Source organism: Mytilus californianus, unplaced genomic scaffold (genome assembly GCF_021869535.1).
Source record: "Mytilus californianus isolate M0D057914Y unplaced genomic scaffold, xbMytCali1.0.p SCAF_9, whole genome shotgun sequence".
In the NCBI taxonomy this organism is placed as follows: Eukaryota; Metazoa; Mollusca; class Bivalvia; order Mytilida; family Mytilidae; genus Mytilus; species Mytilus californianus.
In genome coordinates, this window is record NW_026262745.1 from 33,928,044 (window position 1) to 33,944,176 (window position 16,133).

The 16,133-nt window shown below is 32.8% G+C and overlaps 1 protein-coding gene across 2 annotated transcripts in view; it reads right to left on the reverse strand.

Annotated features, from left to right (window-relative positions):
• Window positions 1-16,133, reverse strand: part of LOC127715096 (protein phosphatase methylesterase 1-like) — a 162,064-nt gene that overhangs the window by 58,932 nt on the left and 86,999 nt on the right. The gene's annotated exons all lie outside the window — the stretch shown is intronic.

Here is a 16,133-nt window from a genome sequence, read left to right on the forward strand (position 1 = left end):
GTTTGAACAAAAATATCAGCCATTTGGAATTACTTTAAACACAGGTAAATGGAAATAATTTTGTTGTTAGGTATACGTGTACAGTTCAAATGGAGAAAGGAAATAGTTTTACAAAATAAATAATTTTGATGTTCATAGTACGAAAACGTGAAAATTTATAGTAATACCAAACACTTTTCAAAGCTGGTATATAGACCAGATATAACCATGAATAACATTAAATAACAAAAAAGCATTACGATTTGTATCAACAGGTCAAATAAACAAGAATGTACGATTTGAGAGTACTCGCAGTTACTGACAGCTAGTTAAAAGCCAAAAACAATTAATAATAAAAAATCAGGCATCAAAGACTAAAATCAACTCAAACACATCCCAGGGATTTAGTATTTTAACGTCATGGACAGTCAAAGAAGACATGACTTGTGCAATGCCAAAAATAAATGTATCGACAGGCAGTAGGCTAGTTAGGAGATAGATCAAAATGAACGTGGGTGTGTCTTTACACATCCCGTTTGAAAAGAATACAAATTTAGTTATGTTTTAATTTGCTGATGACAAAATCGATATTAGTGCCAATGAAAACTATATTCAAAGATCTAATTACAACATTGGTAAGATAACCTTTACTAATAAGTTTGTTTAAAGGTTCGATGAGTTTATACGGATCACATAGTGATTTCTGCGCTTTAATACAATTTCTGATTTCTGATTTGGTACCATTTAAAGCTCAGAAATCAACTCAAAAAGTTCTCTGAAACTGACATTATCAAGATGCTTGATTTCTTGATTGACAACATATTTGTTACGTTTGGAGGACGTGTTTTTCAACAGACTGTCGGAATTCCAATGGGAACCATTTGTGCCCCTCTTCTTGCCGACTTGTTTCTTTATTATTATGAGGCTGACTTCATACAGGAACTTCTTAGGAAGAAAAATCAGAAGCTAGCAATATCCTTTAACTTTACGTTCCGCTATATAGATGATAAATAATACAAAATTTGGTGACTATGTTGAACGACTCTATCCCATCGAACTAGAGATAAAGGATACTACAGATACAGTTAAGTCTGCCTCATATCTTGACTTACATCTAGAAATTGACAATGAGGGTCGGTTGAAAACAAAACTTTACGACAAAAGAGATGATTGCAGCTTCCCAATTGTGAACTTTCCATTTCTATGTAGCAACATTCCAGCAGCGCCTGCATACGGAGTATATATCTCCCAATTGAAACTATATTCCCGGGCTTGTATTTCCTATCGTGATTTCCTTGATAGAGGATTGCTGCTCACAAGGAGGCTATTAAACCAAGAGTTCCAAATGGTGAAGTTGAAATCATTCCTTCGTAAATTTTACGGACGCCATCACGAGTTGGTTGACCGTTATGGAATAACCGTTTCACAGATGATATCGGATATGTTCCTTATGTCGGAACTATAATACCCTTCCCTTTTCACGAATGTGACCTACCGAATTAGACTATTTACCGGATTTGTAATAACATAAGAAACACGACGGGTGCCACATGTGGAGCATGATCTGCTTACCTTTCCGGAGCACCTCAGATCACCCCCAGTTTTTGGTGGGGTTCGTGTTGCTTAGTCTTTAGTTTTCTATGTTGTGTCATCTGTACTATTATTTGTCTGTTTGTCTTTTAATTTTGGCCATGGCGTTGTCAGTTTGTTTTCGATCTATGAGTTTGACTGTCCCTCTGGTATCTTTCGTCCCTCTGTGGGATATATAAATACCGTATGATGGAGCCAAAGGAACATCGCTCTCTAAAAAAGGAAAATTAACAATAGGGAATAAAAAGTCGTCTTTTTTTTGTCGTAAATTTTAGTATGGAGTTTTCCTTTAGAGATTGAAATGTCCAAATCTAGAAAAGGACAACTACTGCTATTTATGTTAGATTTAGTTAAAGTAAGTTCTTTTGGGTAAATTTCGGTAGTATATTTAGAGAACTGTTCATTTAAAAAATTAAGTAATTTTTTTCCTAGTTTATCAAAGTAGAACTGATTAATAACTTTCAAGTTTAGTAACATGTCATCATTGTTAACTAATCTTTTAATCCAATTTATTTTTAATGATTCAATATAATGTACAAACAACAGATCTTTTAACCTTTTCTCTGTTATTGTCCCAGATAAAGTTATTTATTATTTTTTAAAATTTTAATATGTAGTCTTTATCAATATTGATTACTGATGCTAAAAATGTGTTTATTTCAAATGCATATACCCAATGAGTGAATCAATATTGATACCAAAATATGCCATCTTTAATGACCTGACAACAGCAACATGATTTCTTTATTAGTCATTATTAGCTTTGAACAAGCTTTCAGTAACTGTGAATATATTCAAATCGATACATTGTGTCTTAAAAAAATTGAGAATGGAAACAGGGAATGTGTCAAAGAGACAACAATCCGACCAAATAGCAGAAAACAGCCCAAGGCCATCATTGGGTCTTCAACGTAGCGGAAAAATCTCGCATCCGGAGGGCAGCTTCAGCTGGCCCCTAAACAATAATGTATACTAGTTCAGCAAAATGGACACAATTGTGCTTTGAGTCGATCTGATAAGTGAAACCGTTTTCAACTGATTTTAAAATCTATTGATCTTATGGTGTGCTGTGTCATCACTTTTCCTGGTTATCGGAGGGTTGGACGCCTGCAAACATGTTTAACCCGCCAAATTTTGTATGTACCAATTTTTCGTTTAATATATAAATAAACTAATCATAGATACCAGGATTAAAATTGTGTACGCCATACGCGCGTTTCGTCTACAACAGATTCATCAGTGACGCTCGAATCGAAAAGTTAAAAATGTCAAATAAAGAACTAAGTTGAAGAGCATTGAGGACCCAAAATTCCGAAATGTCTTGTAAAATACAGCTAAGATAATCTATTCCTGGGGTAGTAAATTCTAAGTATTTCAAAAATTCAAAAGTTTTGTCAACAGTTATTTATAATCATGACCGTATCAATGATATTTAATGTCAACACAGAAGTGCTGACTACTGGGCTGGTGATACCACAGGGAGGAAATATACACCAACAGAAGAATCGACCCAGTGGTTGTAAATAAACTCAACATAGATACCAGGATAAACATTTTGTACCCCAGACGCACGTTTTGTCTAACAAAAGACTCATCAGCGATGCTCGATCCAAAAAGTAAAAAAAGGCCAAATAAATTACGAAGTTGAAGAGCATTGAGGACCCAAAAACGAAAGGCAAAAGATACCAAAAGAATATTCAAACTCATAAGTTGCGGAAAAAAACTGACATTGCCATGGCAAATACGAAAAATGACAAAAAGACAACCAACAGTTCACAAAACACAACATATAAAAACAAACTAAGCAACACGAACCCGACCAAAAACCGAACGTGATCTATAATTTAAAAATAAGATTTGGTAGTATTGTTTTGTTCATAAATCAGGTAGTTAGTTTTCTTGATTAAATTGTTTTACGTTTGTCATGCCAGAGCATTTTAATGCTTGTTATGCGGTAAGGGGTTTGCTCATTGCTCTTTTTCTTCTTCTTCCTGTTTAGCGGTCAAATCAACTGTCTGATTATACTGCCACTGTCTTGCGCATGAAGCTCAACATAATAAATATATTATATACAGTCATGTGATGGTTTAAAATCTTTATACAATGCTATTCAAAAACAGTGTTTTGGATTATTTTGTAAACTGGGCCTTGAAACATTCAAGACTCGGGCCGATGATAATAGTGGAATTTGGTAAGACATTCCATTCCCGTATGGATTTTTGGATAAAATGACATTTTCCTTATGTCAGTCCTACATAATGGAACCCGTAGTATCCAGTATGATCTGGTCTTGGTGCTTGGCTATTGGAATAAGCCTAGATGTTGCATTTTTATTTATGAGACCATTTGTGATTTTATAAACATCATGCACATCCCTGTTGTTGATCATATTTCTTCAAATTGTTGCCACTCGAGTTGTTTAACCATAGCGATTACTGATGATGTACTACGGTAACTGTTCATGACATAACTACCCCCTCTGTGTTGTAACATCTCAATTTGTTTCTTGTTTTGTTGATAGGGGTCCCAAACTGCGCTTGCATATTCCATTGTTGGTCTTAATAATGACGTGTATGCATTTCTTTCAGCTGTCTGTTCTTGATGTTTAAATTTCTTCTTGGCAGATGTTATGTACATGGATACTTTCATTTAAATCTGAGCTGATGGTAACTCTTAGATATTTTCCATCTGATATTCTCTCGAGTACATGGCCGTGTAGGATGTAGTCTTGAAATATCTTTTCTTGCTTATGGTCATGACATTGCATTTGTTGACGGCCATACGGTAACCTAAAGTTGTAATCAACTCATACGTCATTCGGTTTCTGGTGAATTTGTCTCATTAGCAATGATACCATATCTTCCTATTGTTATATTAAGATAATAATTATATAGTCTTCGTACATTGGTAAGCTACTGTTGCCTCGGAAATTTTATGGAAACAGACTTGTTACAGACTATTGTAAATTGTTCTGTTATGTGTTATCAAAATTATGCAAGTTAAATATGCCATAGTAGATATCTAACTCCTTCGTGATAATGCTTGTAAATAAATAAAATTTTGCAATAGACTATCCTAATTGTCAGCGTGGATTGTTGAGTGCAAAAAAAAATATTGATCAGTAAAAGCAAAAAATTCAAAAGCTTATTTTATAAAAGACCATAAAACTAAAAAAATAAAATGATACTTTACATATATATCTATCTTAAGCTGCATATCATATATCACAGTAAAAACGTTGTTAAGGACACTATCGAATAAAAAAAGTCTGCTTCATATCTGTAACTGTTTATAATTGAAATTGACACAGATGGACGACTTAAAGGTAGGACCTTTAACAAACGTACCGATTTTAATTTCCAATGTTCAGCTTCCCTTAACTCGATATTAAAATACTCTCTGCTATTATCGTATGCTGTTTACATACCAAAATTAATTACGTTTTTATATTGATACATTTTTGTAGTTTGGGCTTAGACATGTTACTCAAATACTCATATCAATAGGTTAACTACATTAGGAGAATGGAAAGTGGTCAGGTAAGTCTGATATATCTCAATAGACCATGACCTCATTTTCTTGGACCATGTTTATATGATACTTGTATTTAACACTTTATCTTAAAGTCTTTCAACAGTAAAGAAGGTTGGATATTTCACTGTGCGTACTGTTGGTTGTATTGTATGGTCTTTTATGTACGTGATGTTTAACAAGGGAGTGGGTGAGTTCATTAAAGAGAATCCGCCACTTTTTCATATACCTTATCTCGTCAGTACTGTTTTTTACATATCTTAAAGTTTTCGTGACTCTGAGAGTTGGGCTATTTTATTTGTATGTTTGTTTTAATTTTACAGTCAGTTGTGTTGTATGTTTGTGTATGCTTACACAGTTTTAGCTGATGGATGCCAATTATTATCACCTTGACCTATTTAGTCTGATTGGGTTGCACACCCGATTTTGTCAATACAACGGAATTATAAACAACTTTCATACCAGTGGGAGGTTTATCTAGCTATACAACCAGGTTTAATCAACCATTTCTTCGAAAAATGCATGTACCAAGTCAGAAATATGACAGTTGTTTTTCCATTTGTTCCGTTGGTTGAATATGTCTAACGTTTGATAATGTCAGTTTGAAGCAACTATATGAACAAACCTTGGAATTTGGTATTTTTGTTACACTTTTTTAGGGACAATTTTGTTAACTGTCTGTTGAAAACTGTATGCTTTATAGTAAAATGGATTGGCGGGCTGTTACGATGAAAATTAGAAAAAGGGTGCCTTTTTTTAATTTTTCATCAGCTTCAGATCTAGATAAGGTAAAAACTAAATTATTTTAGTTGTGTTGCTCGTTGTTAAAGTTAACCAAAAGAAAAATTTTAAACAAAAATTAAATAATTTGGATACCTTTTTTGATATTTAAAATCTCAGCATAGGAACCTAATAATACGGTTGGATAGTTAGAATTAAGACGTAACTGCATTTTATTTGAAGCTTTGCGGACGTCCATCGGTAGTTTTACTGTCGCAAATTGAGTTTACCTGGCGACTCGTAGCGGAGACAGGTAAACGGATATTTTCGACAGTTAAACCACCGATGGACGTCTGCAAAGCTTCAAATGCAAAACAGTTATCTCAATTCTAATGCAAAATAAATGCACAATTCAATTTTAGTCATTATTTCAGTGAAAACTTTTAATTCCTTAAATAATCAGCGAAATGATGTTATCTTCTTTGGTTCCTAAACTAGGTGACGTCATAGCTATCTCAATTCCGGCGTCAAACGTAAACACCGGGCATTTTCTGGCTTCTTGTCTTCCTCAGAATGTAATAAAATTTGATAAAAAGAAGATTTCTATGTGCAAAATGTGAGGTTTTTTTTTGCTTATTATTGAAGAAATTACATGTTAATACATTCCGGTATTCAAAATTTCGGCCTCCTTAGTTACAGACAGGGAAATAGAGAATTTTACTCTAACTGTCATCAAATCAGAACCACTGATGCAAAATAATTGCATTATAATGTAATTTTGATGCATATAGCTATTGATTAACACCATTTGCGATTTCTATTTGAGTAAAAGGTAAATGTAGTTGGAACGGCTAAGATAATGTTATCCCTTTCACTGCCACACTGATTCAATACTTTGCCACGGCATATTTTGGGCATACAAAAAACAACTGTACCGCCTATGACGTCCACAATACACCTTATCGCTATTCCCGCTTGACCCGAGAATCTGTCCCGCTCGAACTTTTGACGTCACACAACAATCACTTTTCCATTGTGGCGTCAGATAATTTCTATTATGACGTCAAAATTTTACGGGAACTTGTGTGATGTCCAGTAATGGCGGACAAATAGCGATAAGGTGTATGAAGGAACGTTACGGAGAGGGGACAAGATGGAGGTGTGCACAGAACATCAAGTATTTTGGGGTTTTTAAGATTTTGATCCGAAGCCCAGCAGATGAAATGCGAGTCCTACGTATTTGAGGGGTTCCGTAGTAATTTTAAGCGATACATTTATGATATTTATATGATTTGAAATGTTTTCAAATTTAACCTAGTAAAAGTATATCATTTAAACTTAAATATTGAAAATCGAACATTTATTGAGTATGTCAATTCAACCTATTAATGAATTAGCTTTCTGTACCGTGTGAGTACTCTCATGTATATACCTTTTGTGTTTTTGATAGTCGTTTTTGTGCTTGGTATCGATCTCTTTTCAAGTGATACGGGAGACAGATTTATAAAATCCCGTTAACATGTTTAACCTCGCAACATTCTGTATGTATGTGCCTGTCCCAAGTCAGGAGCCTGTAATTCAGTGGTTGTCGTTTGTTGCTGTTTAACATATTTGTTTTTCGTTAATTTTTTTGTACATGAATTAGACCGTTAGTTTTCTCGTTTGAATTGTTTTACATTTGTCATTTGTTAATTTCTGTGTCATTTGGTCTCTTGTGAAGAGTTGTCTCATTGGCAATCATACCACATCTTTTTTTTTATATTATAAAAGTTTTTTCAACTTTTCCGAATCCTATATTTGAATTTTATGTAAAATTGTACTACAGTAACTGCAGGGTTACAATTTTCCAATAATAACTACGGTTTAAACCAAGTGATTTTTATAATTTGTTCTTATGGTGTGATGTTAATACACCACTGTCACAGGTTAGAGGAGGGTTGGTACCCACGTGACAAACATGTTTAACCCCTTTTCATTCTATATTTGCCTGTCCTAATTCAGGAGCCTACATGCAATTGAGTGGTTGGCGTTTGTTGCTGTTTATTATATTTTTTTTGTCGTCTATTGTTTTGTGCATAAATCCGGCCGTTAGATTTCTCGTTTGAATTGTTTGCATTTGTCATTTCACGGTAGGGGTTATGCTCATTATTGAAGGCCAAACGGTGACCTTTAGTTGCTTACTTCTACGTCATTTGGTTTCATGTGGGGAGTTGTTGCATTTATGGGTAATTGATAGTCATACCACATCTTCTAATTTTTATCTCTTGTGTACATTCAGAAAGAACGATTATTTTATGCAAATCTGTGATCTCTTAAAAGTTCGTTGGTTTCAACAGTTGGCCATCGGATTCACAGTATGAACATTTTGAAAGTAAGATTGATCCGGCAGAAATTGAAGTAAATTATTTCGAATACACGACATGTACAACATTTAGTTTAAACCGTGGTAGAATAATTCTATTGAACATATATCATGCAGTTAACATGAATCACCATGATAAAACAGTTTGATGGACTGTGATTGCGGACTTTCAGGATTTCTCTCATCCTGTCAATAAATAACTCGCCAAATATTAAGAGACCCATTTTAAAAATTCTTTGATTGAAAAATACGGGTATCAATGTGTTTGGAGGGTGTTAAATTTGAAGATATAAAATTTAAAAGTAGATATCTGGTATCTTCCGCCATCTCGGATTGTAAAATACTAGAAAACAATCGGTCGATCTTTAATGAAATAATATGTATTTTAAATGAGGAATGCGATTCCTTTATAAGACTTTTCATCTAACTGAAGATAATTTTAGTTATTTGTTTTATTGAATAGTTATGAATAGTTGTCCTGTTTGCTTCTGTCACATTTTTCATGAGACGGCCATTATTTTACGATGTTGTCTACAGTTATGACGTCATATTTTAGCATTACGTCAAAAACATATGACGACAGCAATGGCAAGTCTGTCCCCTGCAATAAACAGAAATCTTCCTGCATTGAAACCCCGTGTCGAGCCTCAATGTATTGTCCTTACCCATCTGTGACGTAATGTGTATTGTTACAAAACAGACGACATAGGCAACCGTTGATAAGCCTAAATAAAGACCGTTGGCATTTGAAAGGTGTACAGAAAGCCTAAATATAAGCTTTACGGCATATTAATCACTGAATACTGACATACTCATTAAACTTTTAACATGAAAGCCTTTCTAGAAGATCCTATATTTTGTTGTTATGAGATTGGCAGGTTAATGATAATTCTTATCTATTTAAAAAATATACAATTTGATATCAATTATAATTAACTTCCAGAAGCAAATAAAAGGTTAGTGGTCGGAGCTTTATTGTAGGCGTAATGACAAATTTTAACCAAAATGTTGAATTGATAAATTAATTTATTTTTGAAACAAAAGTTACAAATCCTGAAAAGTTGACCATTTGTTTTTTTTTTCTTCTTGGTTTTGGTACTGCTTAACATTTCATTATTACTGCTTCCCAAAAAGTTAGGACAACTTAGAATCAGTATTATACAACAACTCTGATTTTAATTTGACCCTGAAGTACCTGTACCCCTTGAAGTGCATATGCATTTCTAGACAAAATAAATTTTATAGAAAATGAATCAATAGCATACGCATTGTTGTGCTAAACATACATGTACCCTTATGGACTTATCATTTTTTATCTGGGAAAAGGGGGGAGGGGGGGCTGGTCAAAATGCAGGGGGGATCAAGTTTTTTCTGTATGTGGAAAAGGGGGGTTCAAATTTTTCATAAATTCAAAGTGAAGGGATCAATATTTTTTGAACATGGAAATTAGTAGTTCATATACTTCAAGAGACAAAATATCAAGAAGAACATTATAAAACAGTCAAATCGAAAATATATCTTTAACACCATTCATATACAATTAAGTAAGACATCACAAGACTTTGGTGATGTAGGAAGCTGCCATTTTGTGTCATTTTGTCCCATATAAAATGCATAGGTGCTTCATAATCCGAATTATTCAGTCGTTATATTTCACTCACTTCGATCATTAAATTGACAAGCATTACTGCCAAGTTTTGTTATAATCAGCTAAATAGTTTGAGTATAAATTAAAACGAAATTTGCATGCAGCGATTTGTGCAAAATTTTGTCCAAAAATACAAATCACGCCACATCACGAAAGAATATAGTGTAGAGCAATATCTTCTCCAATAAATGATTAAATATTGCATACAAACAGTTGAATATTGATACAAAAGATGATTCTGAGATGATGAACAACCCTTATGCATCTTTTTGTTTTCATTACAAGATCCCTTTGACTCCATTTATAACTCACACTCCCTCAAAATTTGTACTTTTTAGGCTAATAAATCTAAATTTTGAGGTTACTATCACACATTTATTAATGAACTGTGACAATAAATGAGTAATTGAATTGTTCAAGCTGAAAGTAACTATCCATATAAAAGTTTAGCGACTCAATGGAGGTTTCAATAAGGCCTTAAGTTTAAGCAGCGTTCAAGAGAGGGACATTTAATAGACCCCTCTTAGTAAATAATGTGTTGTTACTGTTTCGAAAAGTTAACTTTTTAATGTAGATTTTTACAGAGTTACCTAGGATCAAGTTTTCTTTAATAGCCCAATATAGGAAATTAGAAAAAAGGTCAGAATAAGCTACTCAAAGCACTGGCTTGCTCAACTTCTAATGTTCATGGAAGAGCCCTATTTCAAGGCAATTTTCCCTCAAATATGTTTTTAGACTCAATCATCTGAGAATGTTTCATTTTCAATATGTTCGTGAAATAAAATGATAAGTGTTTTGCATGTTAAAATTTTGGCATGTTTAATAGAGGGGGGGTCACATTTTTTAAATGTTTTCACAGGGGGGATCAAATAAAAATAGTGAAATATTATGGGGGGGGGGGGGTCAAGAAATTTTGTATTTTTGATTTCAAAATGACCAGCCTCCCCTCCCAGGTAAAAAATGATTAGTCCCTTACTCATAATTCAAAGTATCGGAAAACAGAAGGTAGATGTCTGAATGATCCTAATACATGTTATAACACAATAATGCCAAGCAGCTGAGTAAATATCCCGATAATTGTTCACACTAAAACAATCCCAAGTTCATTCAATATATTGAAAAATTCAAAGTATCAGAAAACCAGATTTTTGACAGTTTTGAAACATGCTTTCATGTTACAACACATCACTTTCTTTTTTCTTTCTTTCTATTTGCTGACAAAATATGAAGACATTCTGTTCAGTAGAGTCTGAAAAATGTCAGACGAAAACATTTGTTTAGATGAACACACGAATAGAAAGACGGACAGATTATGGTTTGTAAAAATAGGATCAGAAATGACAATCAAAATTCATAAGTCGAAGATAATCCGACAAAAACATGGTAAAATAATCGTCAAGGTTTTCTCAAAAACCTTTGTTTCGCCTGCAATTGCTGCTCTCTGGGTAATGCTGGTTGCCAAGATGGAAGTCGATACTGTTCTTTGATCACAAAATAGCTTCTGTCCATGTCTCATTCATTCCATGAAAGTTTTACAAAGTTATCAATGACTAATAAAAATAACCCAATGCTGTATCTAAATGTACACTGCAAACAAATTAAGTCCTGTTATAGTGAAATGCATAAAACTAACTATCTTTTTATACTTTCTTATGATAATTAAAAAGCTTCTGCTCAAGTTTCATAGAAGTTCATGGAGGATTATTGATGTCTGAAAATAAAATTTTACATTAGACTGTATCTTAATGAAAAAAAACTAAATACCTAGTCAGTAGAATACGGAAAATATGAAATAAAAATATTTTCAAATTTAACTCTGGATACTCTCGGTTGATTATATATCAGTCACATAAACTTCAATGGTAGTTTTACAAAGTAATTGCTGTCTAAAATAACTTACACCACAGACTGAACTTAAAAGTTGACGGTGCCGACGACAGAATGAAGGATCGTTGTGTCGCGTTTCCGAGTCAAAATGTCGCAGGCTCGTCAAAAAGGAAAAAAGGACAAAAGACAGCCAACAGTCTTCAAAAGACTATACAGGAATAAAGACTGAGAAACACGCAATCTACAAAAAGCCAGGGGTGAGCTCATGTTCTCCTGGTAGGTAAGCAGATCATGCTCCACATGTGGCATCAGTTGTTCATGACATGTACAAATTCGGTTGTAAATCTCATTCGTTTCATTCAAAATTAACTATGAACGTTCCTCGAGTATGAATTATAAGTGGAGTTGACATTTTTGGCTATCTGGAATGCAACGTTAGTATGTCATCATACATGCATAATAAACTAACCGCATCTTTATGTTTGTGAAAAATGTACAAGCCTGTCATCTTTAAGGCCAAAACTGAGTTAAAGTGGTTTTTTTTTCTTTTTTCTTAATCTAATATAGTTTTCCTAAAAACCTTGTTAATCCACTGGTTGAGGTAAACAAGGGATTTGTACTCACGCAACTACTACATCTATAACTATAGACAAGGCTGAATTTGTTTAAATCTTTGTATTTTAATTTTGTTTTGGCAATAAAAGAGTCTTGTATAGGTCATATGGTTTTCTCTGTTAATTCTATTAATTGTATACAATGGGATGGGTTTAAAGTTTGTTATATGATAAAGAGTCTAAAGTTAAATTTTAATTTAACTTGGTTGATTGTTTTGTACATAAATCTAGCTCGTTTAAATTGTTTACACTTGTCATTTCAGAACCTTTTATAGCTTGTTGCGGTATGGGTTTTGCTTATTGTTGAGAGCGCTATGGTGATCTATAGTTGCTAACGTCTACGTTATTTGTTCTCTGGTGGAGACTTTTTGCATTTGCAATTATTATACATCCTTTTATTTTTATATTGGTATCTTCTTTTAGTTTTACCCTCTGATATCTTCACTCATGTATATGTATGAGCGACATGAACAGCAAAATTATTTCACTTAGCAGTCTATCAATAAATAATCTGTAATACAATACAATGATTCTTTATTACAAAGAAGGACAATGTTTAAGTGTAAGCATACATTCATTCCAGTGTTCAGAATTTCTAGTAAATGAAATGTCATAGTTTATATTTTCCTCACATCAAGTTATACACTGTCCACACTAAGGACTATATTTGTAGACAACAAAAATCAAAGGATAACTGTGTCTCGGCCACATGTTTGTTGTTATAGACCCTGAATAGATGCCTGAATGTGTTTTGATTTTGTGTAAGTGGGTTGCTGTCCCAAAGATGTTTGAAACCCATTTCCTTTTATTCATGTGTAGCAGTGCAATTACTTTGTCAGTTTTTATACTACATTTTTAATTAACACCAAGTGGCCGGGAATATTAATACAATTTTGGATAAAGTCTGAACCAGTACATAGAAAATGTATGGACAGATATCCAACAACAGTACCCTATGTCAATTTTCCTATTGTGATGTGTAAAACATGAACACAACACTTTATAAATTTCAGGCGTCCGCAGCACTTCACTGAATTTACCTTCATCAGTACAGCTCAAAGGCGAAATTTGAAAGCCAATTATTTATAAGATCGTAAAAAACTGAAGAATTATATAACCAAAAAGGACCTAAAATAATAGCCAAATCCATCTATGGTTAACTTTGCCTGATGGAATTGAAAGCTTAATTTCTTAATAATTTCTTTATTTATAAACGGACAATTTAAGAAAGGTTTGTAATAAATCATATCACTGATGAAGTGCCAGTTAAAATAATCAGGGCAGATGACAGATTAGCTGATCTCTTTTTAAATCAATTAACTGTTCGTTCAAGATTTTGTTCGTTTAACTAAGCAAGCATAATTACATAAAACCAATGAATTGATCTTACAACGATGTACTTCCTTCAGTTATAGAGACGGTTTATTCCAAGCATTACTTATAAAAGTTGGCTATGCCCCACATCAACATAGACTTGCATGATAAAACAACCTGTATTATATTTCATAATTTACTTGAAAATATAAATCGTTTGCCAAATATATGTACAAAAGCCAATATAATGCATTTAAATAAGAATACATCATTCTCTGTTTGACTATATTTCAGTACAAAAACACTCATAAGACCTAGATATCAAGTAACGGATAATTTAACAAAACATCCGTTTTTATTCAAGTAGTTTATAAAATAAGTTTCAATTCTGACATAACTACTCTTTATATTCAAATTCAAAGAATACTTAAACAAACCTCCATTTTACAAGGAAAAAATCTTTCAAAAAACAGGTTTACAAAAAGTTGTTGAACAAAACGTGTTGCCTTTAAAAAGATCAATTCAAATAGTCAATATTCTTAAAATAAGATTTTTTTTTCACTGTTGTAAGATTACATCACATTTATTTAGGATATCACGTTCCAAACGTTTTAGTGTGTCACATTTTGATAAGCGGTCCCTATTAAATTGAGTACATGTAATAAGATAAATGAATAATAACTCGCTCTTTTAAATTCTGAAATGATATTTTAAAAAATTCATAACGAGCTCCACGGAACCTGTGTCTAGCCGTTTATTGCTGCTTTCATCGAAAAATCGTTAAGTTGACAATCAAAACAAAATATAAAAATAAGAAGATGTTGTATAATTGCCAATGAGACAACTCTCGACCAGAGACTAAATGACATAGAAGTTAACAACTATACAAATAAAAGTCAATCTATCAGTAAAATACTGCAAATTGAAAATTAAGAAGTCTATGTCCAATTTCATAACATTCCATAAAGGTTAACAACGTTATAGATGTGTAAATATATTTAATTCCAGTATGTATGCAAATATTAACTGTAAAAACTAAGTTCATCAGTGAAAACTGAAACCGAAAAGCAAATTATTTCCAAAATATAGACATTATCTCTGAATCATAAAAAAGTTCTTAAAATTTTATGAAGATTTAACAAACTTATGGATGTCTGATACACTTTAACTTTATATCCTTCTTAGAGTTAAAGGGGCATTATCTGTCAATTCATGATCACCGATTTAACTTATTTTTCTCATATTTGATTCATAACATAATAAAACGTAAATCCAAATTACAAAAGAAACAATTTCAAAACAATGCAACAACTCGTTGTAATATATCAGCATTTCGTGCGTGTTTTAGACTTGAGGCCATCTAATTAACATCAAGATTACCTTCGAAGACGGCTGATAGTCATTCAACCGATATAAATAAATAGAAATAGAAATAGAAGAAGAAGAAGAATCCCGTGGAATTGTGTAATTACGAATTTTCCAAACTGTTTGATTTCATGTCATAGATTTAAAATTTTTAATAAATCATTGTTTTACCTGTATATGAATGATTGCTTGAGTGTCAAAGAAATGTCTTTTTTTATGGCGACTCCCTTGTTTTCTGTACAAATGTTAACATTCTTTCCATTTTAATAACTGAACACGCTTAGGGCATGCGTACTCATCTTCAACTAAAGGTCAGGTAAGGGTTACACAATACGCATTCAAATGAGGTTGAATTATTGACTTGCGAGCCAAAAATACATTTGCGATGTTTTCGATCTTATTTTGGCAAAATTGAACCAAACTGACTGCTAATAGCGAAATATTATTTCAATATTCCGCTTTTTTGAATGTTTAAACAAAATAAATCGACTTTTAATTTTTTGTCTAAATCGCAGCTATGCCCCTTTTTAGTGTAAACAAAAATCAATTGATCAGTTAAATACAGAAATATATATATATATGTAAAAAAATATTTCCAAAGGTTTACTCTGAATACTGTCTCTTAGTCATAAGAAATCTTCTGTCAAAGTATCGTAAAATTTCATGAAGGTTTACAAAAATCTAGACAAAAACCCTCACATACTGCACCTGTCCTAAGTCAGGAGCCTGTTGTGCATTGGTTGTCGTTTGTTGGTGTGGTTCATAGGAGTTTCTCGTTTCTCGTTTTTATATAGATTAGACTGTTTGAATTGTTTTACACTAGTCATTTTGGGGCCCTTTATAGATTGCTGTTCGGTGTAAACCAAGGCTCCGTGTTGAATGCCGTACTTTGACCTATAATTGTTAACTTTTTATACATTGTGACTTGGATGGAGAGTTGTCTCATTGGCACTCATACCACATCTTCTTATTTTATATGAACCTAAATATTGACGCAACCACCACTGGAATTAAGAATCGCTATATTTACTTCTGCGACAAAATTTTGTAGGCTTGATAAAAATGAATTAAATGATGAAAATGTTGTCTTTTCACGCCAAACATGACACTGTTTTATTTAAAATTAAATGAATTGGTTTGTCTTGAGGTATAACACTTTTCCATGCTGATGATAAAATCAGAC